Below are 21,433 nucleotides of genomic sequence, written 5' to 3' on the forward strand. Positions count from 1 at the left end.
CCTCCACCTTCATTCCTGTAATCAGAAATGAGTAGAATATGCTTGCTCCACACAGTACATACTATTTCAGCCAAGTATCTTAGCCCCTGCAGGTTCCCCATAGCCAAATGAACCAGGATTTGGACTAGCAGCTGTACAACAAACCCCAAAGTGCTGGGTTGAAAATTATAACATTGCTGGGGTAGAGGCTGGAGAAATAATGGAAGGCACATAGAACATAAACAGCAGACTTTGGACCAGGCAGTAAGGCATTAAATAATTGAAGCCAGTGAAAGTGGAATGGAGAGGCCAACTCTACAGGGCTATTTATGAAATTGAGAAATGGGATATTGATGTTTGGTTCCAGTACTGAGAGCTTTCTGGTTAATTACATTCCTGGGTAAAGTCAGAGCAAAATATGATACTTAACATTTTTCAGAGAACATAATAATTTTCAGTCATTTACTGGGAAATTGGTTAGTTCGCTAGCTCACCTGTTTCTGCTGAGGACCTGCCGTGTTTGGTTTTGATATGCTCACTGAGGACTTCTCATGTGCCAGACAACCATCCTTCCAGAGCTCATGGTTGAATGAATAAACCTGGAGACAACTAGACCCAACTGTCAAGCCACTAGAATAAAATCCCATTAGTACTCCTTTACACAGCATAATATTTCATCACACTCATCAGAAGTGAGGGTTATATATTCATTTGCTTTTTTGCCTATTCTTTGTCTCTCAAAATAGAATGTAAATACAAGTGAAATTGAGACATCTTATGTCTCTTTTCCCAATACTTCATCTGGGAATCAGTGCCCAAAATGATGGAGGCAATCAGAAAGATAAAAGGATTTGTCCAGGGTGGACACAGTAAGATACCCGAGGGGCGGTGGTTGAGTTAGGGACTTAGAACTTACACATGTGAAGAACTGAAGGCAAATGGAAAGGTAAAAACAAAGGGATATACAGACATGCCTAAGATATCCAGGCAAGATTGGAGCAAGGAGCAAGTAGAAAGGAATGACCATAAACTCTACAGTATGTGAAGGTAATGTTCAATAGCTATGATATCACATATCTAATCTCCAATCATCCTGTCCAACCTGACTGGACCCCATTCATTCTTTTACCCCGTCCATATTCTAAAGTCACTTTGTCAAGCAAATGACTGCATTCTGGAGAGGTTCTAATATTCCAAGTATGCCTAAAGTCTCTTCAGCAAATTTGTTTTATTTCCTTCAAACCAGAACACATTAACTTATATCACGGAATTTTTAGTTGAGACTCTATCACAGAGCTGATTTAAATTGCCTTTGATGGTGAAAAGTTATTAACCTAAGACAACTAGGCTGTGTTTGGATGGCTATGGAGAGGCATGGGTAGTCTCCAAACATGTTGAAATCCACGATGTGTCACTTTCCAGCTTATAATTTCCTTTCTTTTTGCTATTCTAATGAGAACTGCTGTTTTGAATGCCAAGCTGTTTATAGTTTAAACTTTTAGCTGCAATTAACAGAAAACAATAAGAGCTTAAATTATAAGGGGGTGTGTATTGGAAGAACACTTTGTAAACCATAAGAGTCCCCAGAGCAGCTGGGCATCTCAAATGACTTGAGACAAAAATTTAAAACTCAGGCAATTTTCCATCTCTCTGTCTGTACATCTGTATGTCTTTCTGTTGAGATCACTCAGATATGTCAGCATCTCCGACATACATGCATAGGCAGAGCACATCAACTTCACAAGGACTGAAATCAGAAAATGAAGATTAGTTTCTCTTAAGGTCCTCTCTCCTTAAGTATTGGGAATCTTTATCACTGGTTCTGTCTACTTCTGTCCCTGTATCTTTTTCTGTTGTTCCTCTCCTTTCCCCCATCTGCCAGTTTCTCCTTCTACTTGATCCACACTCTCTACTACATTATTATATGCTTCCTTTCTCTTATTTTTCCTCCTCTGAACTAGTTTTATTTGCTTTTGAAAATCCATGGTAAACCCTTCCTTAACACTTTCTAGATGATTTCTCCCCATTTATGAGATCCCGTTGAGATGACTAGTTAATCCTTTAAATCTCTCAGATACTAAAATTAATAGAAAAAGAGATCTGATTGGTACAACTTGCACTGGTATTATTCTTCATCCAATCAATCGTTATCATGGAAACAGTCAAGTGACATAATATGTCTCTCTATAGGCCTACAGGCAGGGGTACAGTAATTCTCAGAGAAGACATATCTCTGAACTAAAATAAGCTAAAATATGGCTGTCTCCCCCATACAGAAGCTGGATCCATAATATGAATTATAATTCATTATGAATTGTATGAATTTTTTGATTGACAGAGAAAGCTTCATGAAAAGATATGTAAGATAATTCAATACCATGTATGAACTGATTCTTCCTTGGGAAACCTAATCAGATCTTTTGGAAGTCAGGCTATTTGGTAGACTTGCAGGACTCACACTTCTAGGTCAACATTCTCCTGACATTAGCAAAGGCTAGAAAAAGCAGACTCATGCAATCTCATGGTAATTCTGTGACACTAGGGAAGGATGTTTCTGACTGGCAGTGTATCATTAGGTCTTCTTTGCAAAGCATCCCTCCTATCCTCAGCTTGCTTATCTGTAAAATGAAAGGGTTAGATGTGACTATGTTTCCTGAAGTTCTGGAATGCTGGGATTCCCAACAGAGGCAGTAAAAGTCCCTGAAGAGGCTCCTCAGTTTCTGGGTTGCCTGAGGAAGCAACTGCCTGACTAATCACAGCTCACATAAACACTGAGTGCTGGACTTCTTGAATCCTCCTCAAAGCTATAGCAGCTAAATTTGGGATACTATTTTTATTTTCTAGGTAGTCTAAAATTAGATTTGCCGACTTGGCAGCTTCTGACAGATGTCTGCTTTTCTAAGCAGTTTTTTTTTCTTTTTTTTCAGGCTTGAAGCAAAAAGATTTTCAGCTCCTGGGAACTGTGGTTACCTTTTGTATCTCTTAAGGTAGAACTCTTCACAGCTCTCAGATTTTCAAGCAGGGCTCCTAAGGTCTCTTCCTAGCTGCTAACTATAGGGGAGCTGTAAAAAAAAAGTACACAGCTGTATGGTGAAGACCTGTCAAGATGTAAACCTAGATCTGTGAGAAAATGTCCAATTTCAGGAGGAAGGCGGGGGGGTGTCTCTCTGCAAATGACCAAATACCTTAAGCGATGCTGTGAGTGTGCCTACATTCATTTGGGCATTTGGTGAACAATTTGAAAATAAAATAAGGAATGGAGATGCTATCAAGGAGATCTTTTAAAATTCTTGTCCTTTTCTTGAAGTTCTTTTTTAATGTACTCAACAAGCATCCATTTCAGACATTTAATGTGCCATGACCTCTACTAGATTCTAGAGAGAGAAATTAGACAATGTTTCTTCTTCCAAAAGAGGGAGAGAGGCTGAACATCAGTCAAGAATGGGGTCATGGTATTTGCCTTCTTCTTAATCTCTTGCTTCAGCTCTTGTTCCCCTCTGCATTTGGAGCCAAAATGGGATTTTTTTTTTTGTTGGTGGTGGTGGTCATGGGGCTTGGACTCTGGGCCTGGATGCTGTCCCTAAGCTCTTCAGTTCAAGGCTTCTGCCCTAACCCTTGAGCTACAATGCCACTTCCTCTTTTCTAGTGGTTAATTGGAGATGAGAGTCTCACTGTCTTTTTAGTGCCTGGGCTGGTTTTGATCCATGATCCTCAGATCTCAGCCTCCTGATAAAGTGGGATCTTTATGACAGGAAGATGGGAATGGTGGTAGGGACAGAATGCTAACAAGTAATTCTGGACCAAGGATTTATGGAAACTTTCAGGCTTAACTAAGTGATAGGATTTTCACAAATGGAAGGCATCCCAGATAGGAAAGCTAACATGAGCAAACAGGCAGAATGTTAAGACACAGGGAAGGACCGTGAAATTGAGAAGCCATTTGGACAGATAGAAGCCAAGAGCTCCAAGACTTTGACATATAAATGGCCATCTTGAGTTAAGAAAAATTAGATTGGAGCATGTTTTTGAGCGAGCAAATAGGTAGGGTTAGAACCATTCATTATAAGATCACACTCCATATTGTTTCTCTTGATTGCCCTCAAATTGAACTCCAAATGTATGGCCACTTGTCTGTTTATTAAATATATACTGATATTTAAGTATAAACACTACAGATAGAAACACAACTTCATTCCCATTGAATTAATTCAAGAATGCTCATTATAATATAGATTAATTCCAGGTAGCATGAGCAGAATTAGAATTAAATGATATTGAAAACCTCAGATAATAACTTTGAGACCCCCCCAAGCTTGAATGTTGACCACAGAACTGGTCCCACGAAGGTCCTGTAGTTGCCCCTATGAGGCACAGAGTTTGTCTCAAGGATGCCATGAAATTTGCACACTGGTTATTGCCTCTGCCTCAGTCATTCAGGCCTCCACAAAAGGTTCTTCCCACACCAGTACACAGGAAGCTATTTAGTTCTAGGCAATGGCTGCTGTACTGTAAATGTGAACTAAAGCTTTTGATCTTTTCAGAACTGGGTCACCAGAGCTGACGTATCTGATGATGAAGCATCTTGGGTTGGGCTGTATTATTAACTATCTTTCATGAACAAGACCCTCTGTTTCTTTGGTTCTCAATTTCTTCTATAAAAATGATACATTCGGACAAGATAGAATAATGGCATTTGCAGGGAAGTGGATAAATCTAGAGCCAATCATGTTGAGTGAGACAAGTAAAGACGAAAGGAACAAAAAGCTAATGGTATCCTTAATATGTGACTATTATATCCACACAGTACAAGAGCAAGGACTCAATATTTGCGTACCTGATGATATGGATATGGTATTGGAAATATAAACACAACTACATAGACATAAAAATTATGACTCTATAGACATAATGTTTTATTACATAAATTAATATGTATCTCTGAAATATAAACCCTCAGCCTAATTTTAATTTTGTTCTAAAATCTAAGTGTATATAGAAATTCCCTTCTTGAACATGTGAAAGGGTATCAATGTACGTGAATTAATGCGCCTTCTATCTAGCAAATATCATGTAACCCTTTTACTAATTACAATAAAAAAATGCAAAAAAAAGAAATTCCCTTCTTGAATACTTGTTTGTTAAATATATCATTTGAAATATGATGTAAAAATCAATGTTAACAAATTCTTTAATAAAAAATGTTTGAAGAAGGTCATAAGTAGGACTTTTTTTTGGTCTGACCAATTTATAATTTAGATTAATGTCTACAAGAAGGGCTTTCTCTCCTTCCTGAGATCCTCAAAAGGAATTCACTAGGCATTTGGCTAACCTATGTTCATGATCCATCATAGAATTAAAAACTAGGCATTGGAAGTGACGCTGTGGCTCAAGTGGTAGGGCAGTGGCCTTGAGCTGAAGAGCTCAGGGACAACAGGCCCAGTCAAGTCCCATAACTGCTCCCCCCAAAAAAACTAGGCAGCCATTTAGAAATGATAGTTTATAACAGTGCTTCTGACAAAGAAGAATGTTACATTTGAGGGTAATTTTGAGTTTTGAGAAAATTATAGATTTATATATAGTTGTAAGAAATAATCTTGAACAAAGACTCAAACAAGCCATGATACCCTTTCCCCAGCTTTCTTCAGTAGTAACATCTTGCACAGCTATAGTACAATAGCACACGAGAAGATGGACATTATTAAGAACCTATTGATCTTATTCAGAGTTCACCATTTTTATGAATGTACATCTGTGTGTATGTATGGAGCTCCAAGTATATTTATCCCATGAGCAGAAGACCTGTGAGATAAACATTATAGGCGAGATAGTGTATTAAAAATTATTCAGAATATTTTAAGTAAAATTTTTTCAAAGTAAAAATAGAATATATATATTTATTAAAGAATTTATTAACATTGATTTTTACATTATATTTCACATGACGTGTTTAACAAACAAGTATTCAAGAATGGAATCTCTATATACAATCACTGGCACTTAGATTTTAGAGCATAATCAAAATTAGGCTGAGGATTGTATGTCACAGATACATATTAATCTATGTAATAAAACATTATGTCTGTAGAGTCATAAGTTTTTATGTCTATGTAGTTGTGTTTATATTTCCAGTACCATGTCCATAGCATTGGGTATGCAACTTTTGACTTCTTGCTCTTGTACTGTTTGGATCTAATAGCCACATATTAAGGATGCACCTTTTATTCCTTTGGTCTTGACTTGTCTCACTCAACATGATTCAATGTTGAGTAAGAATATATATATATTTTAAAAATAGACTGGACACTGGGGCTGGGAGTTTGGCCTAGTGGCAGAGTGCTTGCCTAACATGAACGAAAACCATTCCATTCCTCGGTACCACATACATAGAAAAAAAGCCAAAAGTTGCTGAGGCTCAAATGGTAGAGCTCTAGCCTCGAGAAAGTTCAAGGACAGTGCTCAGGCCCTGAGCTCAAGCCCCGGACTGGCAAAAAAAAAAAATAGACTAGACACATCAACACCAAGAAATTAACCATGGTGAACTGAGTGATGGACTCTGAGCTGATTTTTATTTTCCTCTTGGCGCTCATTAGTACTTCTTCAATCTTCTTCAGTGGTGTGTTTATGCATGGCATTTTTAGTTAACGACAACAACAACAACAACAACAACAACAACAGCCAGTTTTCTAAGATATGGAGACAGGGTCAGCGGGCCCCTCCTTCCAAAGGAGAGAGTATTGATTTCACATTCATCGCAATAAATGTATGAAACCATTGATTGCACTGAACTACACTATGCATGTACTCTGTATTGCTTATTTTTGCCTGTACATACAAGCTACGATAAAGGTCAACTATGAATTATGCACAGCAAGAAATTGGAAGTAATGAAATAGAAAAGCTACAATATATCATAATAAAAGTTATGTGTATTTTGTCTCTCATAAAATGTCACATTGTCTTTTCACTTTTCACTTAGAAAACACTTTACAGCCTCTCTTTGGCATAAACTATTTTGAGCCTCTCACTTCTTTTACTTTAATATGAAGAAATAAGTATTACTTGAAGACAAGCACCATGATACCTTAACTGTTGATCTGATAGCTGAGACAAGTATCAAATGATTGATGGGAAGGTGGCGTAATGGATACTCTGATTTTTTTTTAAATGTTGATTATGTTTTCATGTCTTGGGCAGATCAGTAAAGATGTCACAAAATCTCATCTTGAATCTCAGAATTTAAAACCGAGGAAGTTTTCATTTCTGGAATTTTCTATTTGGCCTTTTCAAACCTTCAATGAACACTTGCTAAATGAAGCCTAGATTATTGTGTGTGATGGTGAGCAGGGAAGGAGAACTGAATCTATTGCTATAGGAATATTATATTTCAAAGTGCATATGTTGACATATATTTTGTTATTAACTTGTTGATTTATTTAAATCCACTTTTAAACAAATTTTAGAAGAGAGTCATCGCAACTTTCAAACACTTAAAAATTCTTACAAAACCAGGTGGGGGGCCTCATGCCAGCTACTCAGGAGGCTGAGATCTGAGGATCGCCGTTCAAAGCCAGCCCGGGCACTAGATTCCGTGACACTCTTGTCTCCAATTAACCAATAGAAAATTGGAAGCAGAAATGGTGCTGTGGCTCAAGTGTTAGGGTGGTAGCTTTGAGCTGAACAGCTCAGGGACAACACCCAGGCCCAGAGTTCAAACCCCACAGCCAACAACAAAAAAAATCTTATAAGCCATAGGTTTTACAATATCTTGAATGTTATTCTTTTTTTTAAAAAAAATCAGATTTTCCTTAAGTACAGGAAATGCTATATTTTACATAAAAGTGTTTTTCTAGATAGTCTAAGTTTTTCAAAGTCCCGTGAATACACAAAGGAGAGCCCATTGGTCATCTTTGAAGTAGACCAGTGCTGTTTGTTCTTCTGCTGGGTTATCTTGAAAGGCAGCCTTACCGTCCTGTGACCCCTGTGGTGCTTTAGAGTCTGAATGCTCCTTGACAAGGCTCCAGCTATGATCCTGCACATTAGTAAATGTGGAGACCAGCTCAAAGGCTCTCAGGAGGAGCAGTTGCTAGCCTGGCTGTGTTCCATCCCTTCCTTAGCGTGATTCTGAAGGCAAACTGCTTCATCAGACAGGAAGAGACAGCTGACCAGAAAGAAAGAAGCTGTGGAATTAGAAGACCTGGATTTAGGTCTCTGATCTGCAGTAAGAGACCTGCAGAGTGCCTGCTTTGCAGTGTAACCCTCACCAAGTGACACAGCCAACCCTTTCCTCATCCAGGATCTAGAGAGTCAGCCCATCTCTGGGGCTGTGCTTTAGCAACAGTGGACTATGACTTTAAACAGACCTGGGTTTAAACCCTGCTTTACCATGTAAGTGATTTGAAGCAGGCAACTCAATCTGTTTGTGTTTCAATGTTTTTCATCTGTAGGACAAAAATTCTTAATGCTATGTCATAGTATTGTTATAATGGAAAAGTTCTATATGAGCACAACTATTTGTTTACTATTTTAAGTAAGAACAGTTGCATGGATTTTTCAACAAACTCTGATTGTGGTTGGTTAGATAATCTGATTTAAAAATTATTTTGCCAATCCTGGCCTTGAGCTCAGGGCCTGAGCACTGTCCTTGGACTTCCTCAAGGTTAGAGCTCTACCACTTGAGCCTCAGCACCTCTTCCAGCTTTTTCCTATGTATCAAGGAATTGAACCCGGGTCTTTGTGCATGCTAGGCAAGCACTGCTACCACTAGGCCAAACTCCTGCCACTCTGATTTAAATTTTAAGGCATGTGCTACCTGCAGAATTCATTTGGCGAAATGAAAAGCAAAAAAGCAATTTGGAGAGAAATGCTTCCATCTTCCCCAGTATCATAATAATGGGAAACGCGTGTGCATGATGAGCTTAGGAACATGCTTTGTGAATTTCAATTGTCTACAGCCACAGCAGGAAAAAGAATGGCACGTCCAGCTGAGTCCTCGGAAGCAAAATTTTCTAGGACAGACACTTAAGGAAGTGGACACTGACTTGTTTATAACCACAGAGACTCTGCAGCTCTGCACAGAATATCTTAGGGAAGAAAGGGACAATGTGGATAGATATTTACTACTTGCTGTGTTTCAGATCTTGTACTAAGCTCTTTATGTGCAATAGTTCATTTATTCTTCAACTTCCTTCTCCCTCCACCCCACCAAGTAGCTACCATTAGAATGAACTCATCCTTCACAGTGAAGGAAGCCACAGCAGGGACTTGTTTCTTTATCCCTACAGAGAATAGATAGCAAATTAAGTAAGTACCTTAGCACAGACAGTTACACCTGTTACCTAGCACTGTGCTAGGAATCTAGCAGTGACTGTTACCGAAACTAGTTGGGAAGCAACTTACTCTAATACCATATGGGAATTAAAACAGCAACTATTTATACAAAAGATTGAGTGAAGATTTTGTGGGGTTCCAGAGACTTGTATTAAAGTATCTGAGCTGAGCCCTGAAGACTGATTCGAGTTTTTCAATGAAAACAAGGGGATCACGGTCTATGTAGCACAGATCTTTGTGGCCTTCTGGATATATCTAGCAAGCATGGCTTTGATTTGTATGTCCCAGAATACTTTTTAGTCGAATTACCAGTATTTCAGAATGTGATATTTAAGGATATTGATACATTCCCACTTTCAGCTTTTCCTGAAAAAGAAAAAGAAAAAAGAAATGCCTGACATGGTGGCTCACTCTTGTAATACTAGCTACTCAGGAGGCCAAGATCTGAGGATCAAGGTTGAAAGCCAGGCCAGGCACTAAGGAACGTGAGACTCTTATCTCCAATTTACCACTAGAAAACAGGAAGTGGCACTGTGGCTCAAGGGTAGGGCAGAGCTTTGAGCTGAAGAGCTCAGGGACAGCAACCAGGCTCAGAGTTCAAGCCCATAACCCCCCCCACACACACACACAAAATGGAATATTTGGCCTTCCTGATTCTTCCTTCAACATAGCAATGCCATGTAGGGTTGAGAGTCTACTCCCTCCTTCAGGCTACTGTAGCCCCCACTATTTTCTACTGTTATATTTTGTATGCATATTTCACTCACATTATGTGCCCATTTCCTCTGGGCATGAGGATTGTTGGCAAGAGCTAGCTATAGGCGATGAAGATGACCGAAGAAGGATCAAGATATATGGTACTCACAGACTGACATGTTGAAACCCCCATGGACAAACTATTTAAGAATAATGAAACTAATGAAAATATTAAAAGCAATATCCTGTTGTGCACACATGTCTGTTCCTCCACCAAAGGAGACCATGGACTTTATTCATCACGATTGCTTTCCTGAAAGAATTGTCAATCTAGTGCTGTGCTCTTTGATATGCTAGCCACTTAGCATGTTGTCATTTAGAATGAAATTAAATAAAAATTCTGATTCCTCTCTTACACCAACTACAATTCCAGTCATCAGTGACAGTATGCATACACAGAAAACTACATTGCACAGTACAGATAAAGGAACTTTCCTCACCTGACAGGGTTGGAACACTCTAGTGAGCAGCTAGCCCAATACACAAGAAGCCATTGGGAAAATGCAATATAAACTACCATCGGATTATCTTAGAACATGTGGAAGGGGTAGAAGGAGGAAGAGAGACAACACTACCTCCAATGATGAAGGGAGATTCAGGATTAAAGTAGGATGAAAGAATTAGGGTATAAGTAATAGTGGAATGGAGATTCTATGAGGAATGAATTGGCTGCAAAATATAGAACAAATAACCAGAAGTAGCTGGGCATTTTTTTAATTAAAAAGTATCTTTGTTACACACTAAGAAATGTTGCATTCATTCAAGGACTCAAAAAAATCAAAGCCAATGACTCTGACATCCTGATGATCGCTTCGTAATTGTAGAAGAGTGCCTGAGTACTAACTTTCCAGTCTTCCATCAAGGGAAGAGCAAAGGGGAGAGGAAGTGCTAGCAGACGTCCTTCCACTCACAGCCAGAAGTGTCACGTGTCATGTTACACACAAAGAAGCATGGAGCTTTCTAGTGGTATGAATTTAGAACAAACGGAAATGTTCTTGCAAGTTAAGCTAAGTAAATACACATTTTGTAAAAAGCTGGTGGTTAAACAAATTATAGTTCCTTCATAAGAGACAAAAGCCTGTACGCAGGTCAATGAATGGACGCAAATAGCCCAATAATAAGTCAAGGGAGAAACACAGGTTGTTAATTATATATATATATATATATATTCCAAATTGATGTGTATACAGAGTACATATGTATGCATATACCTAAAAACTACTTGTTATTATTTTTAGAGTGATAGGATTAGGATATGAGAGATTTTCGCAAGATATTGGCATTTATAGGAAAAGAAATTAAGACATATCCCTTTAAGAATAAAAACTTTTGTGTTTTGAAGAATTAGTTTACAATGCTCAAATTATTTACCATTCAATACGTGTACTCATGGAAGTCTCCCTTTAACTTACACTCTGAAAATATGGGGTCTAACAGAAAGCGAGGATATACTTCTGACTTTCAAAGATCACATAGAAACCTTTGCCTGCTACTTTAATTAACTGCCTGAGGAGATTTTTTTTTTGCCAGTCCTGTGCTTGAGCTCAGGGCCTAAGCACTGTCCTTGGACTTTCTCAAGGCTCAGCATCACTTCCAGCTTTTCTCTTTTCTATGTACATGGTACCGGGGAATCGAACCCGGGTCTTCATGCATGCTAGGCAAGCACTCTACCACTAGGCCAAACTCCTGGCCCCGACTGTGTAGATTTTTATATTTTTTCCAAATGCAATTTCCATTTATTATCTCACTGCACCTGAGTTCATTCCACACAGCCTTGAAGTTCACTTGCTCTTCTCTCACCTGTAAGACAAACCTTAAGTCTGAAACTTAACTTGATATTTCAAACTCTAGATGTCTATAGTCAGGTATGTTCATAGTTTCAACATAGCAGTCTCTATCTAAAGGCAAGGTTGTTGCTGGTTTTTTTTTTAATACAAAAATAAAGATGAGAGGGCCAGGAGTGTGGCCTAGTGGTATAGTCCTTGTCTAGTATGTTCAAAGTCCTGGGTTTGACTTTTCACTACCACATACACAGAAAAGAGCCTGAAGTGGTGCTATGGCTCAATTGGTATAGCGCTAGCCTTGAGAAAGCTCAAGGACAGTGCCCAGACCCTGAGTTCAAACCCCAGGACTGGCTAAATAAATAAAGATGTGAGATGAGCAAATTGCTAAATGTCAGAGAAGGTGGATTAGAGATCATTATCTGGGGTGGGGGTTGACAAACTGCTGAAATATGACTGTTATTTCTAAGCTTGGCTCATATGAACTGCTTCTGAATCGTCTTCAACCATGTTTTGGGATGAGTTCATTTGAATGTATTTCCCCTGTGTAAGTACAACAGGCCTAATTAAGATGATAGCCAATTCCCACATTTCATTGCTCCATGCTCAGGTTCTCTATATGGTTCCTAGGTAGTCTAAAGAGCCATCACAGCATTAGAACTTACCAGGAAAAAAAATTCGAGTTTAGTTCTGCATCATCAAACGTTTAATAGTACTCATTGTGACCTCAAAGCTTACCCTAAGACCCTGGTACAGTGGATTTTAGCAAAGAGCATGGTCCAGTGTTAAATGGTACTCATCTCAGCCCCAAATCTCACCTCACACAGGCCCAGGGGAAGGAATGCAAACCTCAACTATTCGTTTCTACTGAGCAAAATGACTGGACTCATCCATCCCGATCAGTGGTTTCACTAAACCTCAGAAATCCTCCCACAGTCCAATCTAACTACTGAACTCAAAAACATAGCAATGCTACCTGGTCAGGGGATTTATTGTGTGGTCCAGCCTTGTCTGAGCCTTCTCTATACCCATCCAGCAGCCTAGCCTGGTAGCAGAACTCAGCAGGCGGTCTTTGGGGTATCAGAGCTCAGGATGCTGCCTCACCTGAACTCGGGACAAAGGCACTTACCCAGCCACATAGGATCAATGCCAGCTGGCCCATCTGGAATCACAGGACAGACTAAATCATGGTGGTATATCCTTGCCAACAAATCAAAACAACACTGGGAAAAAGTGGCTGTTTCTTCAAATGGAAGGATAGAAGAATTACAGAATGAGACCATCATGATATCTCTAATAGAAACTAACAAAGCTCTAAAAATGAAGCTTATCATTTTCACAGTGATAAATAAAAAGTTCAGCATAATCCTAGTGAATAGTCCATTGTATTTATAGTTTATATTAACACTTGACACCTCCCTACAAAATCTAAACAGACATAGCTTGTGCATTTATAATTAAAAATAAAAGCTAAAATAAATGTTAGCATTGATTCTTTTCTTCAAAGGTTTCCCTAATATGCATACACACAAAGGCATATGTGTATCATTATAAGCAAGGAAACAACTAGAGAAATAGGACTCAATTCACATGAATAACAACAAAAAAACATGAGGGATTTGAGGCATGCATATAACATATTATGCAGATATTACAATTATACATGTGACCAACACTTACTAGAGAGAAAGCATTGCACAAGGCATTGAGGTAAAAGCTTAATGTTCAGAGGATGCTTTTGTGGCTGCTAGATATGCTGGACATAGAAAAGATGTCTAAAAAAGAAATCAGGTTTAGTTTATCCATGAAGGATGCTGAAAAGTAAACACAAATGGGGATAAGGAAAACATCAGGAATGAGGAAGAAAGGAAGCAGGCTTCCTTTGTTGTTGACGGAGCATTGGTAGATACTCCCTGCCGTTCCTCATTCCTTGCATCTCTAGATCCATGTGTGCTAGTCCATCTCAAGGTCTCAGCTTGTAGTTCTCAACCTGGGCTGCATCTTGAATTGACTTTAAAATTCTGATGTCTGGGCTCTATCAGTTATAGTAAATCAGGGCCTCTGAGAGGAAGGACCCAGATATAAGGGTTGCTGGGGGGGGGGTTGTTTATTTATTTTACCCTCCCTGGGTGATACACTGAGTAGCTATTTTTGAGAGCCTGATTAAAGACAATGCAGAGGACTCAGCCTTGCACAGAGCAAGGAAGGGGAGTCCACAAGGCCCAGGGTACAATATTTCCTCTTATGCTTCATCCTCCTGTCCTCTTTTTTAAAATTTACTTTTATTATGTTGTGAAGGTAATGTACAGAGGGGTTATAATTAAGGTAATGAGTCCATTTCTTGTGGAACATTGTTATCTCCCTCATTTTCCTCCCATTTTCCCTTCCCCTTGGATTCCCCACCCCCTGCCAAGTTGTAGAGTTCATTTCCAATCTAGAACTACTTAAATTTTCACCAAACTCTTGGAAGAAAGAATTGCAGTCTGTGGAGAGGCTTGATAAGAACCTAGGTTTATGCTCCCACAGTCCTATGTCCAAAGGCAACTAGATATACATGTTAGGGGTTCAGCCAAGGTTCAAGCTTCAGCCTGCAAGTGAGGTTACAGCAACATTAATTAACAGCCTACAAAACCCCTATTGTATTGGATTTCTAATGATCAGTTCATAGTCCCTAGGCTGGACCCAAGTGTTCACACAAGATTGGAGTTCAAAATTCCCAAGTAATGGATTTAGTTCATTTTTTTAATTTAGTAGAAAAACTGGGTATTTCTGATAAGGAAAAAAATGGCTCTGGTTTTCCTTCAGACAGAGAGATACTGAGAAGATGTCTCACTGGCTGAATAAATGGATGAGTGAATAAGAAAAATGAATGAATGAAAAATAATTTTAGGGATCCATTGTTCTCATATAATAGGATTTGTGAGTTGGTATCCCTGGGTCCTATAAAGCTTAAAATTGCATTTAGCTAAAGTCATGCAGCATTATGGTAAACATATACAGTGTTTACGAAAAAAAGTCAATGTGAATTCTTTTATAGGGTTTGTATGGTCTCAGTTCAGCCATTTGAACTTCAACCAGGCTCTGAGATCACTCTAAGTATTTGTGAAACACACGTAAATAGTCATTGTGTTTGATACATAAGAACTAAACTTCTACTGCTTATATTTTTAATTCTGGTTTCTCTATAAACACTGACATGTAATTGTAATCAGTGTGGCAAAGATTTCAGCCAAGAACTTCCCATCCTTTACTTGAACACAAGCTTGGACCTCTTTGTGAATTATTAGCCAATATCGTTCTAAGAAGCAGCTTTCCAATTCTGCACAGTCTAACCCAAACAAATTATAGGATTCACCAGGGACAGGGCCTGGAGCTCCAGCTGACATCACCCCATCAGAGGGCCAGCTGTCAAGTTTTGTTTTTGGCTGCACAGAGGCTGGGCAGCAGGTCATAAACAACCATGAAGCAAGGCAAACACAAGAAAGAGACAAAAGAGACAGCCATCTGCAAAAAGGTATCTCAGCCCCCACGGGAATTGTGCCTCTTTGCATAGAGATTTACAGGGAACAATGAATTACTTTATGTCCCTTTATTTAGGTTACACAAAAGTTTATGATTTTGACTTTCACTTTTAGAAGTTCTGTAGAAACCGGAATATGGAAACAAGAGTTTTATTTTTATGTTTGTTGTTCTTAACCTACTATATGAAGTTATTTCTTCTCTCCTCGCCTCTCCTCTCCTCTTTTCTTCTCTTTTCTTCTCTTCTCTTCTATTCTCTTCTCTTCTCTTCTTTCCCCCTCTCCTTATGGTTTATCTCATACTGTTACTCTATCTGACATTGGTTCCTGGTATATTGCATATACATTTATTTATTTATTTGAAATAGGGAAATTAAAGGGAAAATCGAGATGATTGGGAGGGGTTAGAGAGAGGGAAACTGGGAGAAAAACATGAGAAGGGGTATCAGTGTTCAAGAAGTAACCACTCTGCTCATTACCCCCAATGATAAAATACAATTGAAAAATAAAATAAAATAAATTTTACAAAGAGAAAGAATATTTAAATCACCATTTTCTTGTTCACTCCTTGCTCAATAAGTAAAACTCAGTTTGGATTATCTCTCATGGATTCCAGCACATTGATTCATACACAAAACACTCAAATACTAGTTGAATGAATGACTGCTTGAATGGGAAGAGGACAAAGCCTGTCCACAGTCTAGTTACTTACTCAAGTATCTGTACCCCCATGCCAGCATTTGACATGTTCCATGGTTGTGCTCAACAAAATGTGCTGTGTGATTTTTGAAGAGAAATATTCCCTCTTACCAGAGGAGCATGTTTAGAGAAAATGGTTTTTGAGATGTATATGGAAGGATCAGAACAGCGCCAGTAGGAAGATGGGCACATCAGCAAGAGTAGAAAAGTACAGAATATTTTGAGCTATGGGCAGGAACAAAAGGAAATTGCTCTCCCATTAAAGAGAACCGACTTCAATTTGGAACCAAAATTGCATAGGAAGTAATGTGGGGAAATTTGACTGGGAATGAATCTCTAAAATAAAACCAAAACCTACAAAAGATAGATTTAAATGATACTTTAGAACTTGTTGGTTATAACCACAGTCATATGCTATGTCTTTTTATTATTGTAATTAATAAAAGGGTTACATGATATTTGCCAGATAGAAGGTGCATTAATTTACATATATTGATACCCTTTCACATGTCTTGGTCCCCATTACCCTCTCCTCCACCCCTCCCCCTCCCCATCTTGGTTTTCCCCCTTCCCTGTCCAATTTCAAATAGCCAAATACAAATAAACCCAATATATCAGATAACAAAGTGAGATACTGTAACAATATGAGATACCAAGGGACAGCAAAAGAGATGAGAGATAACATAGTACATTAAGGACAACAATCATTCATTGTATGGCTTTTGTTTCAATATCCTGGAGGTCCTTTCAATTAGCTTCATACTATATGGCCTTATGTATCAAGGTTTTGCTCTATTGCAGATCTCTGCTAGTAGAGCCCAAGGTTTCTACTGATTATGACAAATGAGGGAAACCATTGAGCCTAAGTTCCTTTGAGTCTGGCTTACTTCACTTAATATGATTTTTTCTAAGACTTTCCATTTCCTAACAAATGGGGCAATGTCATTCTTTCTGACAGCAGCATAGAATTCCATTGTGTACAAATACATCTTGTTGATCCACTCATCAACTGAGGGACATCTAGGTTGGTTCCATATTTTTGCTATGGTGAATAATGCTGCAATGAACATTGTTGTGGTAGTGGATTTAGTATGCCCTAGTTTCTGGATGGTTGGGTAAATGCCAAGTAGTGGAATTGCTGGGTCATAGGGGAGCTCTATGTTTAGTCTTTTGAGGAATTGCCATACTGCTTTCCATAGTGGTTGAACGAGTTTGCACTCCCACCAACAGTGTAGTAGGGATCCCTCCTAGCCACATCCCCTCCAGCATCTGTTATTATTCATTTTCCTGATCCTGGCCATTCTAACTGGAGTGAGGTGGAATCTTAGAGTTGTTTTGATTTGCATTTCTTTTATGTCCAGAGATGTTGAGCATTTCTTCATGTGTCTATAGGCCATTTTTGTTTCTTCTTCAGAGAAGACTCTCTTTAAGTCTTTGGCCCATCTTTTAATGGAATGGTTGTTACTTTGGGGATTAGTTTTGGAGTGATTCAATTTTTGAGCTGTTGATATATTTTAGATATGAGGCCTTTGTCCGTTGTTTGGTTGCTGAAGATCTTCCCCACTCTGTGGGCTTCCTAGTTAATTTACTAGCTATGTCCTTTGCCATACAAAAGCTCTGCAGTTTAATGCAGTCCCACTTATCCAGCCTTTCTCTTATTTGCTGTGATTGTTGGTCCTTATTAAGAAAGTTTTGACCTGTGCCAAGGAGGCCTAGTGTATCTCCTATTCCTTCTTGTAAAGTTTTCAGTGTGTCAGCTTTTACCTCCAGGTCTTTGATCCATTTGGAGTTAATTCTAGTGCAAGGCTATGTCTTAAATAAAATAAATCAAAAGTTTTGTGTGAAGTACTTTTGATAGAATTGTATATGCAAATACAAGTAAACTAGCATCACTTCATACTGAACCTTCATAGATGGACCATGAAGAGGTTACATTGGAAAAAGTCTATTGGAAGCTCCATTATTTCCTTCTATATCACTTTATCAATGTTTTCTCCATGCTGCATCTTTTGTAATGCTGACAGTTCTGTTTAAAATAAGGTCACCTGTTACCATGTATACATTGGAGTGACTCGAGTTGAAGTAGCTGATAATCATGGAGACACCAAGAGATTCCCTTCAAAGAGACAAGATGTGACAAGATCAAAATGTTCAATGTGTCCTACATTGGTAAAACTTTTCCCTGTCGATAATAGCTCTGACTTTCCTTTGAAACATCTCAACTTTTGTTAGCAGTAGAAGTAGACATGACTCTTTTTTGTTGTTGTTAAAAGCAGCATCATGACTTTCCAAAGAGACTCTGATAGTAAATTCTCAGGGAAACTAGGTGTAGTGATCCATGCCTATAAGGCAAGCCCTCGGGGGGATTAAGCCAAGTGGATTCTGAGTTCAAGATCAGCTTTACTATACAGCCAGTTTAAAGCCAACATGCTCTCATCATGAGACCCTACCTCTAAAGACAAAAAAAAATCAACATAAATAAACACTCTGGTAATAAAGATTCTTTGTACCTGACTTGACTGAATATATTGATGGAAAATGATTTAACCTACAGCATTCACCTTTAGTTATGGGGAGAAGGGGTGGAGTGTCAGCACAGCTAAAGGAAAGTTGGTTGCCCTTCCCAGGCTTCACTCCCAAATAAAGCCTGTTGGTCCTTTGAGTTCACTTTCTGTCGTTTCTTTATTCTGATCCCTGCATGACTCAGTTTCCTTACATATGTTCAGTAGTTGTACCAAGAAAATAACAATGGATGAGATGACTGGAATCTTGAACTCCAGATAGATGAAAGGGTGGGATGTCTTCATTGCTTCACAGGAAGTCACTGAAGGAACTGGAGTATGGATCTGAGCCTATGGTGCAGAAAGATTCACCAGTCAGGCTGGGGAAATTGCTGGAAAGGACACAGGTACATATACATTTGGGCAGCCAGCTGATGTAATCCATCAGCCTTTGTGTTTCTGTACAGAACGTTTGACCATGGGGAAAGGCAAAGCTTCCTCATTTATCAACACTTTCTGTCCTCCTTTGACTTCCTTTGCAATTGATGGTAATGTGAACCTTCATTTATCTTGGTAGGATGAGAGGCATTTCTCATAGCCATTTGCATGTTTGCAACAGCCCACACAGACCCTGATGTGGTTGAAAATTTGGAACATATTATCTCTATTCAGTTCCTGCATCATGCCTGAAGAAGGAAGAAGGCTTAGGGAAGGAGGAAAACATTCTCCCTCAACCCCTTTTCCTACCTTTATGAAAATATGAATTAATCCTTAACCTTGTGATGTTTGTAAGTTAAATGCAAATGCTAGACTTTTATCCTTGGCTAATGGCTCAGTGAAGTTCCAGAGATGAAGAAGATGGTTATTTTTAAATGATCTTTCTAAAACCATTTTGGTAATATGACTGGATGTTACCATTTTAGTTCCTCAACAAAAATGAAATGAGCAGTTTGCTTTTCTTATGATGTTACAGGACAATGGTGTGTGTGTGTGTCTGTCTGTCTGTCTGTCAGTCTGTTTGTCTGTGTTCCAGTACTGGGGCTTGAACTCAAGCCCTGGATATTGTCCCTTAGCTTTTTAGGTAAAGGCTAGCACTTGAGCCACAACTCTACTTTTTGCCTTTTGGTTACTAACTGGAAATAAGAGTCTCACATATTTTCCTGCTCAGGCTTGATTTGAACCATGATCCTCAGCTCAGATAGCCTCCTGAGTAGCTAGAGTTACAGATATAAGCCACTAGCACCTGGCTGGAAAATACTTTAAAATTGTGTTCTGCAGTATTTTTTGAAATTGCTAATGCATAAATGTTTTCTTTTATTCTTCTATCCACAGAGGCTCAAGTTCCAAACACACACACACACACACACACACACACTAAACATGATGTACAGGAAGATAAATGTAGGTTTGGTGAAAGAAAATTAAGAGACATTACAATAAAATTTTCCAAAGTTAGGCTCTCATTCTCTCCATGAAAGCCTTTAAAAATCTGTAATTCGCCACCCACTAGCCAATAATGGGCCCCTTTACTTCCTAGAAAAATATTAACAGTGTCAGAGGGAAGAGGGTAATTGATCTCATGTGAACAAAAATATTCCAAATGGTAAAGGCCTTATAACTAGGATCAGCCTCTTGTAAAAGGATCCCCAGAAAGTTCTCATACCTTTTGCTTTCTTAGGACAAAGTAAAAACATCATCTATAAACCACAAATTGTGCCCTTGCCAACCTCCATATCTATAGTGCCTTGATCTTGGATTTCCCAAGTGCAAGGAAACCTGTTAGTTGTAACTTGAATATAGGGCATGCTGTTATAAGAGCCAGAAAAGACTAAGACATTGCCCCTTATCAGATGGCAATAAATGCATTGAGCTTCCAACTGCATCCTGGTGAGGCTCTGGTAATGAATACGACAGAGTGTTTCTCATCATCAAAAACTCAATTTTCTCAAGAAAGAAAGCAGAATAGCAATAAATTAGTGCAGGAAAAATTCCATTATTATTAAATGTAACTAAGTGAGCAAAACAGGAATGAGAGCAAGCGGAAGTGGGGAGTTGAGCTGTTTTACTCAGAGCCACCAGGCTACACTGATCCAGAGAAGTGACAACTGAATAAGTTTTAAACATATACATTGTAACTTGGTCAAGTGTGCCTGGTGGTTTTTACATAGTCTTACCAAGGCTCAATCCCCACATGTCAGTGGCATTTATGTGTGCCAGCTTCACAAATGTTGGGAGCAAATGTGGGGTCAGGCTGGCCCACGAACATGCATCACTTGAGTAAGGTAACCATACAAAGAAATGAGCTGTCTTCTATGACACCTTGCCTATGAACTTTGAGCTATATCGTCAGTATTGTGAATCACTTTCTGCTGAGACTTGACTAACATTATGTACAAATATGTTATTGCTTTATCGCTTTCTTCTGAGACTTGATTATCAATATAACAGGTTCTTGTTTTGTGGAGACTATATAAGACCAGAATGGGAACTAAACGACCACTATGGTCTTAAGCTTACGGCCTTAGGCTGTATGTAGTCTTCGGCTGTGGCCCTCCCGAACCCGTCTATTACTTGTCTTGTCTTATCTTTTTCTTTTCTCATCCTCACCCCCTAATCAGGTATCCAGCAGTGCTGGCTCCAGCACACAAAGGCTCTTCTCTTCTACCTCCATGAAGCAGCTCACAGAGGGAAAGAGTTCTGTATTCACAGGCACTTCATGGTATAAGAAGCTCCATCACAGATTTTATAGCAGAAATTAGATAAATGAACAGTTTTGTGGAGTGTTGGGTCAATAGCCCCAATTGCTGGTAAGGAAATGGATTTCAGAGAGGCTAAGTGAGTTAACAACCAAAGGATACACACAGCAGATAGA

The sequence above is a fragment of the Megascapheus bottae genome, chromosome 2 (genome assembly GCF_031878675.1).
Source record: "Megascapheus bottae isolate mThoBot1 chromosome 2, mThoBot2.hap1, whole genome shotgun sequence".
In the NCBI taxonomy this organism is placed as follows: domain Eukaryota; kingdom Metazoa; phylum Chordata; class Mammalia; order Rodentia; family Geomyidae; genus Megascapheus; species Megascapheus bottae.